The sequence below is a fragment of the Camellia sinensis genome, chromosome 11 (genome assembly GCF_055761805.1).
Source record: "Camellia sinensis isolate YWXY chromosome 11, ASM5576180v1, whole genome shotgun sequence".
Taxonomy (NCBI): domain Eukaryota; kingdom Viridiplantae; phylum Streptophyta; class Magnoliopsida; order Ericales; family Theaceae; genus Camellia; species Camellia sinensis.
In genome coordinates this window covers 6,253,073-6,259,072 of record NC_138971.1, presented here as the reverse complement: position 1 = coordinate 6,259,072, position 6,000 = coordinate 6,253,073, and positions in this window count along the sequence as shown.

Below are 6,000 nucleotides of genomic sequence, written 5' to 3'. Positions count from 1 at the left end.
AATCATGATATGAATCTTATCTACATTATATGCTCTTGTTTCGATTATTAGGCTAGCATTACTATGTGATGCTCATATACACAAGTATAGACTAATTTGCAAGAATTGAAACACTTGAGTCATGTTTGTTTTGAAAATTGTTTCGAATATGAACCACTTGAAAAAGTGATCGCATAATGAACATTACTCAAATTATTCTAATTCAAGCAACTAGCCTTCATCCACAGGCACTCAAACAGTTTATCATTTAAGCAATTAGCCCCATGGCAAGCATGCTAAATATGGCAACATCACACTCATGCAGTATGCTAAAGTAAGTAAAGGCTCACCTAGTACTCCAAGCCAAAAGAGAAGATAAAGTTAGAAAAATACATGATCCTAACAAGGTGATATGACTAATGCAACACATGTGATATGCAATTATTTGGCTCGGCTACTAATATGGCATATGAAGCAATTTGATAGCATGCGGTCTAAGCACGTATTCAAAGAAGTATAAGCAATAACAATGCAAGTTAGAATGATGAACCGAGCCTCGGTGCATGCAAGACAAATGGATGCAAACATGGAGAATGCTAAACAAAACATGATGCCCTAAACTAACCATCATAAGCAAGTAAATAAAATGGAGAAAGACGTGGGGTTGGAAAATATAGACATTATTACAACATTGTGCCCTCACAAAGGAGAGTCCGAATGACCTAACTAGCTAACTAATTAAAGCTACACTAATTAATTAACTATTACAAAATAAAATGAATAAATAGCTAAACTACTTAACTAATTATTACAAACTGAATTAATTAACTAATCTAGCTAATTAAAATAATTACGACATGATACAAATTAGCTATTCTAACTAATTAATTACAAAGCCACTATTTTAAGCACAACACTACTATAGACAACACAGATCCCGAGGATCGATGGAGGGCTCATGCATGAATGCGGTTTCCACCCGAGAAGGGCACTATTTCTACTGCTGCATGTCTCTGTTGCACAATAGAACACTTGCATTGATTTCCACCTCTAGACCAACTTTGTTCTGTTTCAGGAGAACACTGCTTGATTTTGCACTGGTGGCCAGCAGAGGGCCTGCCGTCCACTGATGATGGCTTGCCGACCACTGAAGGCTGCCTGCCGACCACAAAAGATGGCCTACCAGCCACCAATAGGAGCCTGCCGACCACCAGTGTATTCTCAAGGGTTTGTTTGCACAATTTACCCCTCCGTATCATGAACAAATCAAAGGAGTAGTAAGCTTGGTTCACAAACCATCAATCTATGCAATTTCATTGCATGATGGCCTATGAATCAAAGTGTGCAAGTTCAATAGATGCAACAAAATAAGACTCTCAAAACCACCTCCCTATCATGAATGATCAAGGGAAGTAGTTGACAATGAATCTTGAACCGTTTTCATCACTAATGAGTATGAAACGACTCAAGACTCAAGGGTTCAATTAACATTCGATTGAACCCAAACAAGTTATTATCCTGTACCCTTTTTTAGCCTCAAGTTTTATTACTTTGTTTTAATTACCAACCATTCTTTAGTCAATTGAGTCCAAAAGGTGAAGTTAAGTCCTCTAATGGTAAGAAGGCTCAAACCAAGAGTTGTTTTAGGCATGAAAGAGACATCATATCATTGGTAATGAACTCCCAAAGATATTAAACCATTAAGCATGACATTTCAATCTCGTGCTTAAACAAACAAGTTGTGTGAAACCACTTTCAAAGCAAAACAAAAGCCAAGAAATGAGGGAGTTGTAGAGGTGATTAAGAGTGATCACAAGTATGGAAAGCCATAAATAAATGCAATCAACTCAAATAAGGTGGTGTCTAATGCCTAAAACACCAAGCTTATGAAGACAATTACACTATAAGCATACAAAACAAATCTCAAATGCAACAAACACTTAAAGACGGTCCTAAAATAGTCTAAAAACAGTCCTAAAACATGTTGGAATTAAGACAAAAATAGCTAGATTAATATGCTAAAACATGGAGTATGCTAGACTAGTACGCAAAACACAAGGAGGGGAGGCTAACCCCTCCAATTTTGGACTTCAAAACATGATTTTAGCCACTGAAATAATTCTGAAAATCAGTGTTTAAAAGCTCAAAAAAGATAGTACAAAGGTGGGAAATACAAGGGTAGAGGCCTTGAAAGCAAGGTGTAAAGAAGGGTGAACCACCCCTCAACCTTTATTGGCCTTAAAACCCAAGTTTCATCCCAAAAATACAGAGTTTTTACAGCCCAAAAAAATTTGGAAAACAGCAAAAAAAATAGTAGATACAACAAGTAAAGAGGCAAAGCTTTATACCTCTTGAAGAGGAAATCAATTCCAAGTAATAAACCAAGGAAAACACACCCTCAAGAGCTCAAGCAAGGCTCAAAGACACCTCAGCTCAAAGATGCAGAGGTTTGGTTAAGAGTGTATAGGCAAAGGTGAAGGATATGTAAGCAAGGGTTAAGAAATTTGCAAAAAAGAGAGAGAATTGTAGAAAGAGATGAAAAATTTTGCTCCAAAATTTTTCTAACCTCCAAATATGAGAGGGAGGTCCTCTATATATAGAAAACATGAATTTCCGTCATAAACATCCAACCATACACATAGGAGCAGATGCAAGCATATGTGCAAACAGCTGGCACAGCTGTCACAAAATATCTACAAAAGACATTAGTGGTCGACAGGCCATCACTGGTAGCCGGCAGGCCACCAGAGGTTGCAAGCTTGAAAATCACAGGGTATGGTCCAAAAACAAGGCAACAGGTATGTAAAGTTAGAAAGGCTCAAAGCTGTGGCATTCTGCTGAGGACTTCGAGCACTTGACAAGCATATAGACATATCATTAGGTGTGCAAGCGATGACGTCCAAGTCGTAAAGGTCGTCAAAAATGAGGCGTCTACATTATCGTTTTGCCTTGCCACCACAACTTTTCAGGGTTCATGGTGTGTTTCATATCTGTATGCTTCGGAAGTATGAGCCGAATCCGTCTCACGTGTTGGATTAGATTAACTTAGAGGTTGACGAGGATGCCTCGTATGAAGAGAAATCGATGAGAATCTTAGATACTCGAGACCAAGTCTTGCGAGGCAAGACAATTCCCTTAGTTAAGATATTGTGGCGACATCACGGAGTTGAGGAAGTAACTTTGGAACTTGAATTGGAAGTCCATGAGAAGTACCTGGACCTATTTGTTAATGTTTGAGCATGTATTGAAACTTTTGTTATGATGATTTTAATATAAACATTGTATATGTTTTGGGGAATGTGAATTGTATATTCAGTATTGAGAACTTGTCTGTCATGTTGATGAGAATGAATGACCGGTGGATGGGTCACGGTATTGGAATTGATGCATTATCATTATTGTAATTGGCTTAAACATGGTTTTTAAAGTTTGATTTATAATTTCGAGGACGAAATTCTTTAAGGGGAGAGATTATAATGATTCTGGTTTGGACCTAACCCATTTGATATTCTGAGTTCAAGTTCTATGGTTCTGTATTGTTATTCATGTTTTATTTCTCTTTTCCCTCCTTGAGTTTGGCTATTGGGTTATGCAGGTTGTGTTTGGAATAGGTTGGTACCTTGTTTTTGAAAAACCTTGTTGCCCAGAATTTTGCTTCTACGCTCAAACGCCACTTCTTGCGCTCAAGCGTTGGCCTTCTATCTGCAAAACTACTGAAAGTATGTATTCTGTGCTCAAGCGAGACTTCTTGCAACAACTTATTGTGTCTGGGCGCTCGAGCGTCACTTCTTGTGCTCAAGTAGAATGTGCGTATATCAGTTCGTAAAAGTCACTTTTTCATCTCTCTCTCTCTCTCTCTCTAAAACATTTCAAAACCCTAAGTTGAGACTCTCTCTCTCTAAAATTCACTCTCTCTCTCTCTCTCTCTCTCTCTCTCTACAAATACACCAAGATCTATCCATTTCTCCACCCTACTTCCTTTGTTAAAAAGTTAGAGCTCACCTAGAGCTTCATTTTTATCCGACTAGAGTTGGGTTTCAGCTTCATCCGAGTTTCGTCCATGTCTACCTCATCTCCTAGCTTTGAGATAGGGATTCTCTACACTCTTTTATGATTTTTAACTTTGCTATTTGTTTGTATAAAACAATCTTGTGATTTTGGAGGATTTTGAACAAACCTATGTTTTTGGTTTCAAATCAAAGTAGGGGCTTTCAAATGGTTGTGTTGAAAATGGTTGTGGGAGTAGAAATGAGGTTGAGTTGTGATTAACTTGGTGATTTTGACACTTGAAATGGATTTTGGAAGAAAAGTGGGTTTTGCCCTAAATGTCTCAAATATTTATTTTGTATAAATGAATGAAATTAATGTTGGAATGTGAAATTGGATGGATGTTGATATGGATTGTGGAGTTAGATATGTATTATCACTCACATCTTGAATTTTGGAAAGTTTATCTATATTAAGAATTTTATATCTGTTTAGAAATATTTATTTTGGGCTATCAGTAGAGGATAGCTATGATTGTTGTAGAACTTGCATGAGGATTAGATGAATTGAAACTAATTTCTCATCCATGTGCATTGAACATTGTTTATCAGTTAATACATTGCAAATATGCTTGAGTTTTGAGAAAAATTGGTGAGTGTTGGAAAGAGGTGTGTATCATCGAATTAAGTTGGCATATGTGTCCTGGGTGAAAGTCTCAAAAAATGCACATATACATGGGTGTCGGTTCCCGCGAACGAAATATCCGTAAAATGACGATAGAAGCTCTTGTATACGCTATGTTTACATGGGTGTCGTTTGACGATTTTCTACGGACAAAATATCCATGAAAGGTTGTACCGGTTTGAGATTTCCCCTTGTTTTCTATTGTAAGGACATGGTTTGAGAATTGTGATATAACCTAAGCATGGCATAGTCTTTGGTAAAGAAATGTAAAACATTTTGACATGAGCATTTCATATGCATTTCACCCTTATATTTTTGTTAATATTCATATATTGTGTTGGATTATCTCTACTGGGCTTTGACTCACTTTATGTGACAAAAATATTTCAGGTGTTGATGATATACCTCCACCAAGGCAGTAGCTTGGGAGGATTTGGAGCAAGAGCTTCTTTTGTTGTATTTGTTTTGTAAAGCCAAAGGCCTTAAATGTATTGGACCTAAAGTCCACTTTTGTTGTAACCAGGCCTTGTCTTTGAAATATGTAAGCCCTTAGAGCATTTTTATCTGCTTATCTTCCATTCTTTCTTTTAACTTGCAACATATGCTATAGATTCAGAGTTAAGCATTGTGAATTTGTACCGCATATGTTTTTCTTTTGTAAATCACATTGGACTTAATGGAAGATGTTCCACTTATTATTGTTGTCATAATTTGATATTGTGAATAGCTTATTGTAATTATTTCGGAGCGTTACAAATGAAGTATTTGAATTATGTCTTTTTTTTTATAACAAAGCATAATTTTAATTGTTAATTTTCAATACAATAATTTTAATCTATTTATACTATATATTATAGTAAACGAACATTTGTAACAAAATTCTTAAACTTATATATATAATTTTATTTACGAGAGGTAAAATACAAAAAAAATAAAATAATTATCGTATTTTTAATAAATATTATATTATTTTATCTCATACATAACACGGACGACATATTTAGAGCATCTCCAACCCACTAGGTATATTATGTTTGTTAGTCAAAATGCCTAGTATAATTCATTTTTTTCAACTCCAATGCACTAGGCATATAATTAGGCATTTTAGCTCAACTCACATTCACTAGCTACATGTAGCTAGCCTTCAAGGCTAGGCAAAATATATTTAATCATCAGGATCATTTCCCTCCATCTTTGTTGCTGGTGTGGCATTTTATAAAATTAATAATATTTAGATGAATAGCTAAAATAAAGAGCATGGTTGAAGTAGAAATATAAAATAGTTGATAGGCAAAATAAAATATGTACTTTATAGTAATGTTTAGATAGGTAAAATGCCTATTACCATTG